A 13,924-nucleotide genomic window follows, 5' to 3' on the forward strand; every position below is an offset into this window, starting at 1 on the left:
TTACAGCATTTTGCTCTATAGAGACTGAAACACTGAGCCGGCAATTAACTAGTCATTGACACTGGAACCGCTGTGCCCTGTGTGAAGAGAAGTGGGAGTGGTAAGAAGGAACTTGAAATTATTCTGAATGTTTGCAATGGTGCAAGGTGAAGGTGACCACATAGAACAGTGCTCATTCTGTTTAAAAAAAAATAAAATATAGCTTTTGTTGAATTCGAAGGGCAGACAGAGGTGCACTTTGCCATTAGGGCAACCTAACACTAAATTGCATCAGCTGAGTACGGAAACATATATACATAGATAGGTCTGAATCAGTCTGTCAGTTTAAACGTTGCTATACTACTTCCCACAGTAAAGGGCAGTTTTAAGCCACCCTTTTTGAATGCATGTCACTGCAACAGTTGCAGCAATGCCATTTTAGTTTTCCCACAGCTAAGCACATTGCCATGCTGGTTTCTATGTTATCTACATTAAAGTTGCATGCAATTTTTAACTGTGCAATGTCAGTTTAGTTGTGCCCAGCAAGCTACATTGCTATTATAGCTCTAACACTGCCCCAGACAAGGAGGATTCTATTTTCACATGCACCCAGGAGAGAATTGTGTAATCTCCACTGTTGATCTCAAGTAAATCAGAATGTTATGGTAAAATATCCATCCCAGATTCCTATTGCCTTCAGAAAATTGTCATGGTACGTTCAACAGAGCCATGCCTACGGTGGCAATGCCAAACACATTTACATTTTAGTTTCAACATTACCCCAAACAATGATTATCTGAAAATCATCATCCTACCCTTGCCACTTTAAAAATCATAGTAACGCTTGTCTCCACATTTCTTAAAAAATGACCATGCCAGCTTTACCAGCCCCCTTGCCAATTTCAGATTGGCTAAGAAGGGTTCCCAGGTCACTTTCAAATCATCGATAATGATGGCCCTGTGTCAGTTTCCCTTTATTTCATGGAACCTTCACATTTCCCTAGACCGGGGAAGGGTCTGAAACCTGTGTCTCTCCAAATGTTTTGGACTATGACTCCCATGATCCCTTGCCATTGACTATGCTGGATAAAGCTCAACGCAGTTGTAGTCCAAAACATTTGGCGTGCCAATGGTTGCAGACCATTGCCCTAGACAATAGCCCATTGCCATTTTTACATTGCCCCCAGAAGATTGCCCCATTCAACTTTCCCATTGCCCCAGCAGATTGTCTTATGCCTAAGTACCCAGTCTTTGGCATACATCTTTTAAAAGCCAGGAGCAGCAGAAGAATGCCTACGTACTATACCTGAGCATGTATCAGGTATCCAATGAGGGAAATAGGCTACCTCCGTCTTCTTTTTCTGACCTCTGGTTCCTTGCACCATACACAGTGCATACTCACATATAGAATATCTGCACATGCAAAAGCAATACAAAGCAGCTAATTGGCAGGTGTCAAGCATAGACTCTCTCTATAATGAAGCTCAAGTTACTAATGTTATGGGTCCAGGCAAGGTTTTACTGTAATTTGAAGAGCAACGTTAAAAGTACTGTTAGAAAATGTGTTTTTTTGTAATTTAAAAGTGGTTACTATTGATTTAAATGCTGTGCTGTTTTTTTAATCACCTACAGAAATTAAAAAGACATATTTTTTGTTATAATTGGCATTAACAACATTAGAGGGATTATTATAAAATGAAAGGTTTATGGTGTTTTAATGTTGAATGAACAATAATTTGCAGCTGACATTTTATTAAATGCCGCAGCCAATCGTGAGGGCTGCTAATGTAGTGTTAAAAGGTCCAGTTGGAGTAATTTTGCTTATGTTTCTTGCTCCCCAGTATCCCTTCTGTAATTTGTATGAACGGCCTTTCTTGGAAAAGCACTTCCAAAGGGATATTTATAAAGAAAAGTCAGAACATATATTATTGCTTAATAATGCCTACCTGAAATGCTATTTCAGATATTTCTATATTTCGGTTGTTAAACGGCCCAAGATTGAGTAGTTTGAATTCCCAGTAAGTCAAAACTAATCAAGAATGTACCATTACGGATTTATATACCTTCATATTCTAATCACTTTTTAAATGTTGAATTTTTCTAGTGAAGCAAAAAGTAAAAAAAGAAACAACCAGAGCATTTTCATGTGGTCGTGCTTTTGTCTTGCAAAGTTGGCAGTTCTTTGTCTATCTCTCACGCTTCATGCATCTGTAAGACTGCTTCCCAGAACAACCACTGCCTGTTTTTGGGGAGGCATATTTAGGCCTGCCAATTGGTGGTTAATAGCACTATTGTGCATGCAATAAACCTTCAAAGTGCTCAACAGCTGAGCTTCTACTGAAGGTTTTTCCTGAGGTTTCCATGGGGTTCTCTGAATGTTATCCTGATTGGACGTTATTTTGTGTGAGATAAGAAGATGCTTGTGAGGTAATGAATTAATAGAATTAACAGTGAAGAAGATTTCATATACTGTTCTTGGACAGTCAGATAATTACTCCGCCATGCTTCTTTTAAATTGGTGAATAATTAGCTACCTTGCAAAATATGCCATAGAAAACTAGAATATTTAATACCTGTCTCAAAGTTAGCATATTAACTTACCACCAATTTTATTGCGGAATTGCATACGGAATTGCCCCCCAGTCCATAAAACAAAACGGTTTTTGCACTGGTGCCAAAAGGAATCATTCAGGTTTTTTTTTCAGAGTGTAAGGGAGGCATAGTATCGAGCAGTAGACACCGACACAATGGATACAAGTTTCAAAAATCTTTATTCAATGTTTTGCTTGGGATGGTAGAATTCCTAACTGGCCCTAACTCTAAAATGGAAGTAATCTCGACCATTAAACAATAATGAATACGTCCAATGTAGTCTGGTCAAAATAAAAAGGCATATACTAAGAACATCTAACTTTGCCCTCTTTCTCCAAATAACAAAATGTGCTAAGAAAATACAAAAGGAAAATAGTGTGGGCCTCATTATAAGCTAGCCGGTCCGGGAACTATGGTACCGGTAAGCTTGCCGGTACCGTAGATCCCGGACCGGCAAACTACGAGTCATGCTCACAGGTGCCTTTCTGCCCTCCAGGTGTGACTTGGCGGGCAGAGCGGCACCCGCGAGCATAGCATGAAAGATGCACCATGCATCCGGCTTCCCCATTCCCATTGAGCCCTATGGGAATGGGGAAGAATATTTTTTAGCGCACAGGAATGGGTACTTAGTACTTGTAGTTCTTATTCCTTACAGCACCAATGCCACTTGGTAGTTGTAGTTCTTATTCTCTTTCACTTGCCGTTCTGTTGAGTTCTAATATTTTACTTTTGCTTTCCTGGCCTATTCACAGTTCACATATTTCAATCTTTACCTTCTTGGCATATTCACAGTGACTTTCGAATGTGTGATTTCCCCTCGCAGGACGACTCTGCTACTTTGTATCCTTCTTTTTACAATGGTTCTTCTCATTCACATCTTATCGGCACACACGCAACCTTCAACTTGCAAAATTACAGTCACTGGGCCTCATTCCGGGTAGGGCGCAAAGGGATACCGGGCACCGTTAAGGACATCGGTGCCGGTAATCCCTTTGCGCCCTATTCCGAGGTCCCTTTGCGGGTCCCGCTATGGGCACCTGGTTTTACCAGGAGGCCTTAACGGGAGCCGCAAAGGGACCAGGGAGCAAATAACGGTACCGCAAATTGTGGTACCATTATTAGCTCCCTCCACATTCCCATTGAGCCCTATGGGGGCTCAAATGGGAATGGGGATTGCCATTTTCAATGGGGACTTACTGGTCCCTCAAGGGTCGGAATAGACCGGTAAGTCCCCATCGAACCAGGGCGGACTCAGTACCGTTATTGGAGGCAGTCATGGCGTTAATAGCGCCATGACTATCTCCAATCTCGGAATGATGCCCACTGTCTCTTTAACATGAACCTGACTGTTGCTCCCCTTGATAACTCACTGGCTGTGTTAAGAGAATGGGCCTCATTACGAGGCTGGCGGTAGCCGTCCCTGTAATACAGACACGGCTGCCATCTGTATTTATTTTTTCGGCACCCAGGAATGGGGAATTACCGGGTCATTACGGCCTTGCCAGACCTGGTATTTGGCCATTTCTGGGCGCCAAAAAATATTCTTCCCCATTCCCATTGAGCCCCGTAGGGCTCAATGGGAATGGGGAAGTCGGATGCACTGGTACCATTATAAACAGTGCCGGTGCATCCGACATGCTGTGTTTGTGGGTGCCGCTCTTCCCGCCAGGTTAGACCTGGTGGGCAGAAAGGCACCCACGAGCACAACTCGTAGTTTGCCGGTCCGGGAACTACGGTACCGACAAGCCTACCAGTACCATAGTTCCCGGACCAGCAAACTTATAATGAGGCCCAATGTCTTTCATCTTTTCTTGCAGCTCAAGGCCATTAGCAATGCCGCCTCTACTCCTTTCCAACTCCATTGTTCACCTGTTAGGGTCGCGGGCCGTTTCTCTGCAATCTGAAGGTTTATTTCCTTCGCTTGCTCAGCTTTGCTTTTCAAACACTCACGGCTTCCCGAAAGCATAGAAATCTTGTCTGGCCTTCTCTTGAACCTCTCCATTGTAGATCAGATTGGCCTTCATGCTTCCACCGTCCGGTCCGCATCACACTTGGAAGAGCTGTTCCTTCTCGTGCGCAGCCTCCCTCAAAGTGTGCCTAGGTGTGCCACTTTTTTTTCCAGAGGGAGCACTAATAAGTGGCAGGTGTAAATTGCTAGAGCTACATGCCGGCTCTACCTAGCCTCATTACAGGGATAGGGCCAAAGCAAGTCTGGGAAGGTAATCTCTCTAGCCACATTCCTCCTCTTCCCTGGTGCAGTACTTTTGTCAAGACAAAGTGGGGAGGAATTATGGGAGTTGTAATTTCCCACAAAATATGTTGTGATACGGTTAGATGGGTTGTGGACAAAGGGGATACCATGTCTAACCATTGTGTGCTTCTTACCCACTCCCCAAGGACCCTCTAACTAGATGATCCTCCTTCGCTTGTCGACCCCCAGGGTCATGATCCAAAAGTGATGGCCTTTCCCCGGACACTTGAGTACGGGATGCCGAGGACTAGGCTGTGAAACACCCCCCTGGTTTTTCACAATAAGGACACATATTGTCTCAAAGTCCAACCATTCCTAGCGTAAAATGCATGAACATATTTTATTTTAGTTTTGGAATTTACTGAATAAACAGACACTTTATCTGCCTTTGGACAAAACATCATGCAATAGGATTCAAGCTAAGTTTGGAGAAAGTCCTATTACCCCAGATTCCTTATCACAACTCCAGAGGAAATAGTCAGAACAATTTCAGTCTGTTGTGAAAATATTGATATCAGATAGATCAAGATAAAACCTGCCTGCTCCATTCTGTATTACACAAGCAACCAAACTGGGGTTAAATAGTTTTTCACATTTCTTAGCACAGGTACACATTTTACATAACCTGGATTCCTTCAATTTCAAGTTCAATGTTTTCCCAAATGAATTGTGCGAATCCGTTATACTATTTTTAGCTCTTCATAAATGTGCTATGTAGTTGCCACTATCTGTCGACACAAATTAGCTGGGGCTTATTCAAAAAAATGATTTATCGTTCCTGTTGCTTTTGTCAAAGTTTCTGTAATTTATTTCTCTGGAACGTTAAACTCGAAAATTGTAATGAATCATTATGGATTGCATTAAAGACAATAATTCCTATCAGACAGTACTTACATACGTACACCCAAAAGCAATTAATCTTTTTGGGCTTCAAACTGTCAGAGAGTATTTGGTGGAAAAACAATGGAAAACGAATGCATTGTGATTTGTGGATACAATGCCGTAAAGTAACACACTTTAATAATGACATGTGTTGAAAAAATCACAGATTTCTGCACAAATGATCACCCCTACTAGGCAAAGCTAAACCAGGTGAGGGAAGGTTTACAAATAGACACTATTCTTTGTCAGACACAAGCAGTTTCCATATTGGTAAAAAAAACAAACCTTCTAAAATTGTAAATTGAATGTACAGATAGTGCTGCTAGAATTGCATTGAAAGAATATGTTTTTTGTACAGGGTATATTTTTGCCCAAATTCTGATAACATATGCACTGGTGCCTAGTTTCTGTAATATCACTTCATAAGATTCCTCCAACCGAAACAGGGAGACATTGTGATGCCTTGTCATGACAGAATAATCATAAATGCCAGAGTGCCTGTCACTGTGACCACTTTGTGCTTGAGACATGAAATAACTGAGGAGCTCGATGACACACGGAGGACCACTTCTTTTTCATCAGGTAGAGTGACCTGTTGAATCTGGTTATCACTGCTGTCACAACTTGGCCTGTGCATGATGGAAATTGCAGGACCTGGGAGGAAAATGTATAAAACAAGCGCTCAAAGACACACAAATTTACAAATCCGCTCAAAAGAAAAACTTGTAAACAAAGAGAACACAACAAAAATAAAGAAAAGACAATACACAGCGGACAAGACAAGGGAGAGAGGTTAAGGAGTAAGGGGAGGTAAAAAGGTATAGGAAAAATTGGTGTTTGGTTGAAAAGATGCTTTTTTGAGTGGAGGAAGGTGTCTCTCGACCGAAGCAAAAAAAGCAATGAAAGAATCATATACATTTCCAGTGGGTGTGGTGGAATTATTTCAGGGGTGGGTGTGAACCAATCAGAGATTGTGTTGTGAAGTCGCTAGAGGCATTGTTGCATTGATGCTGTGGGCGTGGTTTCCTAGCTGCGGTAACAAGCAGAATAAAGGAGGAAAAACAGAAAACAAAGGCATGTTCTTTTTTTTTACAACCTAAAGTGCCAAAGAATGTTTGTTTGGGTGCGCCCCTTAGAAAATAAGGGGGTCATTCATAGAAATCAGCGCACAAGTGGCACACGCGGCTGGCGCGCGGTGTGCGCGTGCAGCAGTCTGCGCAAGCCCCGTGCGCCAAAACCCATTTCAGCGCACTGCGTATTCATGTATTTCAACATCCAGAACCAGCCGTGGCGCAGAGTGGCGCAGCGATCCTGCAGCAGCGCCAATTACGCCCCCAACCCGGGCCCGTGAGCCATGAACATCGCACAAATCCAGTTCATGGCGCAAAGGCCAGTGGACCAGCATACAGCCCACCAACCACGAAAACGCGTGGAAAACTTCCAGTGCACCACTCAGAATACACGTACCCGCTCGCGACAGCGAAATCGCGTGTAAAACTCCCTGCGCATCCCTCAGAATACACGTAGCCCTCTTGCGCTAGCGAAATCGCAAGTAAAACGCACTGCGCACCCCTCAGAATACACGTACCCCGCTCACGCTAGCGAAATCGTGTGTAAAATTACCCGCGCACCCCTCCGAATACACGTACCCCTCTCGTGCTTGCGAAAACATGTGGTAAACGTCCTCCCTGTGGTGTGGGCTGCCTGTGAGGTATGCACTGGGGTGATGGGCTGCCTGTGGGGCATGGGGAGGGTGGATGGGCTGCATGCGTGTATCCTGAGGGATGCGCGGAGAGTAGCACACGCATTTTCACTAGCGCGAGAGGGGTACGTGCATTCTGAGGGGTGCGCGGGGACTTTTACACCCATACCATGATAGTCTAAATGAACCACCATGCCCATGCAGGAATGCACAATGGAGCCACACAGTGGCAACACATGACTGAGGAAATGTTCAATGAGACATGCACAAAGAAATGACAGATCACAACACCAATTTAGAAGTTAGAACAAATGTATTAAAAATATAATGAACTGACTTGGTGTGCCCCCCCGCCTCCCCAGGCCCTGCAGGCAGCCCACACCACAGGGGACTACCCTACACCCCTGGCCATGCCCTGAAAGCAGCCCATCCCCCCCGGGCATGCCCCGCAGGCAGCCCACATGGTACCATGCACTTGTGAGCCCCAACACATGTCCCACCCACCATTGATGGCCACCTGCCAGCAGGCCCGACTCATGCCCCCCTGCAATCCCACCCACCCAGCAGTGACAGGCACCTGCCAGCAGGACCCGACTCATGTTCCCCTGCACCCCCAGCCACCCACCATTGACGGGCACCTGCCAGCAGGCCCCGACTCATGTCTCCCTGAACCTCCACCCACCCAGCAGTGATGGGCACCTGCCAGCAGGCCCCGACTCATGCCCCCCTGCACCCCCACCCATCCAGCAGTGACGGGCACCTGCCAGCAGGCCCCGACTCATGTCCTCCTGCACCCCCACCCACCCAGCAGTGACGGGCACCTGCCAGCAAGCCCCAACTCATGTCCCCCTGCACCCCCATCCACCCAGCAACCAGCAGTGACGGGCACCTGCCAGCAGACCCTGACACATGTCCCCCTGCACCCCCACCCACCCACCATTGACCGGCACCTGCCAGCAGGCCCCTACTCATGTCCCTCTGAACCCCCACCCACCCACCATGGACGGGCACCTGCCAGCAGGCCTGACTCATGTCCCAACAAACAACATGTCCTAACAAAACAGACCCATGTCCCTAAAGCCAACCCTAATCCCCCTTGCCCCCCAATCCAAGCATGCAACCATCCACAGAACACACTCCCAAATTACCCATGCCATGATAGTCTAAATGAACCACCATGCCCATGAGGAATATACAACTGAGCCACACAGTGGCAACACATGACTGAGGAAATGTTCAATGAGACATGCACAAAACCAATGACAGAACACAACACCAATTTAGAAGTTAGAAAAAATGTATTAAAAACATAATGAACTGACTTGGAGGAATTGTAAGATGAAAATCAATGTGCAATGACAGATTTTGAAAAAAAAATTAAAATCCAATGAAGTAAAAAAAAAGATAAATCATGTACAATAAAAAAGTGGTCCATTGCCAATGTCCATAATAAAAACATAATCCAAATTAAAAAAAAACATTGATCCATGGGAATATAGAAAAATAAAGTGTGTACAAGTCAACAACTATATACAATGGAAGTCCAATTGGTCCATGATCCACAAACAAAAGGAAACCTACAAAAAAGTCCTATGAAGAAAAAACAATATACACGAAGTCCATTAACTCCAAAATAAAAGAAAGCCAAAGGAAACCTACGAATAATGAACTATATACAATGGTGGCAGGCAAGTCCTACGGGTCACTCTGTGATGTTCCGGGCCAGGGCATCATCGAACTCCACGTCGATGTCCCGGAGCCGGGCCTCTTCCCTGTCCTCAAGGTCTCGCAGGGATGCAGTCATGGCCTGTTCCAACTCCCTGCGAGTTGCCTCGAGGCACTCAGCCCGCCTCGATGCCCTGCGCATGGAGTTCTCCGCCCTGACCATAGTGAGCCGTGCCCCCTCTGCCCGCCGCCACTCCGCATCTATCCGCTGGCCCAACCGCTGCCACATGGAAGACACTCCCATTCCAGGGTCCTCCTGCCCTCTGGCCGATGCCTGCCCCTCTGATGTTGATGGTCCCGAGCCATGATGCCTCCCACATTGAGCCTGCTGCTGCCTCCGACACAACTACCTCTGCCAGCACAATGGCATCTGGGCTGATGGAATCCACCGGTGCCATTGTGCACATGGCCTGTCCGATGATGCCGGCACACCCTCCATATGCTGGGGCCCAGTTGTTGGGGTGTCCACCCCTGCTGGACCTCTGACTCCCGACTGTGGCAGGGATGGGATCTCCACCGAGCTGGCTGCGTTGGTCGGGGCAGGTCCACAGGTGACATCTGGGCCGGAACACGGCATGGAGAATGACTGGCGCATAGTCTGCACAGAGGGGGAGAGGTCAGCCAGAGTGCCCGACACATGTAGGAAACCCCTTACCATGGCCCCTCCCAACTGGGCCACGTCAGCATGCAGCTCTTCGTGATGACGTGCATGGTCCCCCCAGGAAGCACGCATGTCATCACAAATGCCAGCGTGCGCAACGCGACACCAATCAAGACGGACTCCATACGTTCATGGGTTCCCTCGTCTGCAGGTAGAGGAGTGCCAAATGGCGTGGACCTCCCCCCTACCTGCAGACGGGCCTGGGATGGGGCATCCCTGCTGGTGCATGTTTGTGCAGTCACAGTGTCAGGGACAGTGACATGCACAGGCCCCTCCACGGCAACCTGTGCTGCTTCCTGCCCCTGCCCCTGGACTGCACCACTTGCACCAGTGGTACCACCCCCACCAGGCCCCATGTGTGGCTCAGTAGCAGCCTCTTCCTCCTCTGTGCACACCACAAACCTGGATGGCTCCACACCGTCTTCCTCCATCGCAAGCCCCTGTGGGGGTTCACCCGCCCCTTCCGCTGCAGCCGCAGTGGCAGATGCGGCACCAGACCCCTCGCTCCTGGATGATGGAAATTCCTGGGAGGGTGACTGGGCCTGCGTCGCCGGCCGGTGGAGGCATCCCCGCCGCTTTGCTCCACAGCACCATCTCCGCCCTCTTCTTCACTCGCCGCTGTGTAGAGGGAGACATAGAACACAAGCATCAGGGTACTGTACAATAGTCCCCTAGACAGGAAGCAATAGCACATGAGTGGCACTGTCAAACGTCACTTCCATCATGTCCCTCCGCAACACATGGGTCAGTGCAGGCAACACACATGCAGAAACAGGCATGGCACATGCAATGAACATTTGCATCCATGTCCAAGGAACTGTTCAAACATACAATGGTGGTTTGAAACTAACATGCATCATGGGTCATACTGATCACATGCACACACATCACCGTAGTTTGATGCATCTGGCCTCGTACACCCCAGACACAGTGGATTCAAGGATGACTAGGCTGCATCAGTGAATCAACACATCATCACGGACATGTGTCATGCATCCATGGCATTTACAAGTCACACACACGCTACTCAGACACACAGACATGTACATCATACATGTCCATGACAGCAGCACACATATCTCACACCCCAACCATGTCCAAGAACAGAGACAGGCATGCAATCATGTGTGCATTCGGCATGCTGCTCTGCATGTTGCATTCTAACACATACACCATCCATGTGGTTCACACATGACTGGTCTCACATGCAGCACCATTGTGTCCCTGCACACACACATCCATACATGGCCCATGTCACACATACAGGCAAGTAGCTAACTACCAGCACACTGCAACATGCCCTGTTTCACACAGCAATGCATGGCCACTTACCGCTCGACTCCAGATGGGTCTGCATCCTGAGGATCTGGTGGTGAAGCACTGGGTGAATGTGCTTCTGGACTCTCATCTGCTGGTTGGTAAGCTGGCCCCGGCGCCCCACTGCATCCGCTGCGTCTAAGAGGCGCCAGGCCTTCTTGAGGGTCCTGGACTTGTAGTCCTCCCAGCGCTTCTGGACGTGTTTGATCTCACGAGGTGCCACCCCCTCCGCGTTGATGGCACCCACTATGTCCATCCAGATCCTCCTCCGTCCTTCCTTGTTGGCGCACAATGGTGTGAAGAGGGCATCATAATGCCCCAGGACTTGCTCCACCAGGATGCCAACTTCATTGGAAGCGAAGCTGGCAGCACTTTGCCTCTCAGCTGGGGAGTTGCCACTGGTGCCAGATGGTGTTGGGTCGGACATGGCAACACCCAAGGCAGGTGTGGGTGGGCAACTGGGTCCTGGGGCTGGGCTGAGGAGTGATGGAATACCAGTCGGGAGTCCTCTGTTCCAGCAGGGGTGGTCACAGTAACTGGACCCCTGGAGATGGCAGATGTGCAGGCACCAAATGGCAGGGCACGGTGGCAGCAGGCAGGCAGCAGCAGATGGCTCGTGGGAGGCTGCTCGGGGCTTTGGGCAGCAGTAATTCAGCCTTCTGGGCAGGAGCGTGGTCTTCCATGTGTTGTCGCGTGGCCAGCTTGATACAGAGTGAATAGGCACGTGAAGAAACTGCACGTCAGCGTGTAATTTGAGGAAAGGCCCTTAGCGCGTAAGCGCGTATGTGATGTAACATGCGTGGGCGTTCCCCTCATCACGGGTGCATAGTGATTCAGCACGTGAGAAAACAGCATGTCCGCGTGTGAATGCGTGTAATCTGAGGAAAGGGCCTAAGCGCGTAAGTGAAGTGATGCGCCTGGGCGTTTCCCTCAGCACGGGTTAAAGGTGAGCGGGGCCAGCAGTTCGCTGTACGTGTCTTTCATGGAGACCGGCGTGTGTGTTGCTACTTCGTGTTGTTTCGTGCGCCATCACAACTTCACAGCAGATCAAGGACTTCTTTTGGCGGGGGTATTGGCTATGCGTGTTTTTCATTATCACGCTAGTCTGGCGGTGAGTCGCGCACGCTATTTTCCCACTGCGGGTGCCTCTGTGTATCGTGGCCTTGATATGCAAACACATCCCAAAAGCAGAAATGGATGTGTCTAAATAGCAAAGCCTACACAAGTACAAAATGTAGTATATGAACTCCATCAGACACCACCTCTGTCAGGCACATGTCACAGGCAGAAAAGACAGATGGCAACTAAGAGATGCAACACACCTTATGCATTTCTGAACTGCAAAATGAACACTGCTGCAAGTGATTCCAAACACACAATGACACAGGTACCATGCATGTAGACAAACGTCACTAAAGCATCATCATCAATATAGCTGCATCCATCTGCAGCTCAGCCCGTACCAGGTGGCATGGGCCATGTAGATATAGTGAATGTCACAAGCAAAGCAAGGGCCTGCAACCAGGCATGAGGGACCATAACAGCCAGTACTGTCCGATCTGCAGTCCATGAGGCCTCCACAACACCCCTCAGGGCCTGATTGAGCACATTGGGCTATGAATGTGCCCAATTACATCATTCCATGTAGTAATCTCCATGGCCAGGACCCACCATAGTAGCTAAGTGGCCCTGGGCATACACATACTGCACAAGAGTGAACCTTTGGGATCATGCCAGTTCCACATAATGTGCGCAATGCAGAAATCTCACCAGCATAAACGTCTATTAGTCAGTCAACAACAAAGCTGTGGAAGACACATGTGTAAATGAACACTTTCACAAACACATAAATGAGTACTCGCAATGTTGCACCACACAACGTTGAAGCTGCTTGCATATGTACATGTGAAAGCATTCAAAAACACCCATTTCCCCATACACCTGTATGGTGAACATGACCAGCATACAATACACCAAAGCAAGCAGCTATAACACTGCTTGCTTTGATGTATGTGGAAATGCACACATACACACATGAAGGATGCTCCACAGTAATTACAACCCGATTGGCAGGCTACATCCAATCAATGCCCTATGCCAGTTGGTATAGGCCCCGCATTGACCAATCAACTCATCTAAACAACCACTAGGGAGTTCCAATACTGAGTACATGTGTCACAGGATGCACCTGTGCCCGTTGCATACATGACAGAGAAGGGATGAAAAACAGTCCATACATGCCAGGTGACTTTGACATTGCATCAGTGAGTAGGCATGTAGAAGGGTGTAACCCGGCTCAGAAGTGGGTTGATGCAGTGCAGAACATGTGTATGTGACCCACTATCTACATGAACAAGTACATTATGATGTCTACCATAACAGGTTAAGGCAGTGCAAGGGCAAGTTCAGGCATCACATGCAATGTGCATGAAATGGGTTGCATGGCTACAAGCAAACCCCTCACCCACCCTAAGTGAAAATGCAGGGAGGCATGCATGACAGCAAAAGGGTGACCAGAGACATGTGTACTGGCAGACAGTGTTGACTAGCGTCAATTGCATCATCTGAGTCAACTGACAACACAGCATATGATGATGGGACAGTAAGCAGGACACATGATGAACCCTCAGTAGTACACCCATGTGTGCAGAAGCCACTACACCAGTTGAACAGAGTCAGTGGGCCTGAAACAGGGTGAGGCCTGTGCCCCACACAGACTGTGACACCCTAAACCTGTGTGTGATGCTGACCTGAGCCAGAGAGGGCATGGAATGGCAGATCAAATGCCATGAAATGTAGGTTTCCTGGACACGTA

Source organism: Ambystoma mexicanum, chromosome 8, assembly GCF_040938575.1.
Source record: "Ambystoma mexicanum isolate Mex_15411 chromosome 8, UKY_AmexF1_1, whole genome shotgun sequence".
Classification (NCBI taxonomy): domain Eukaryota; kingdom Metazoa; phylum Chordata; class Amphibia; order Caudata; family Ambystomatidae; genus Ambystoma; species Ambystoma mexicanum.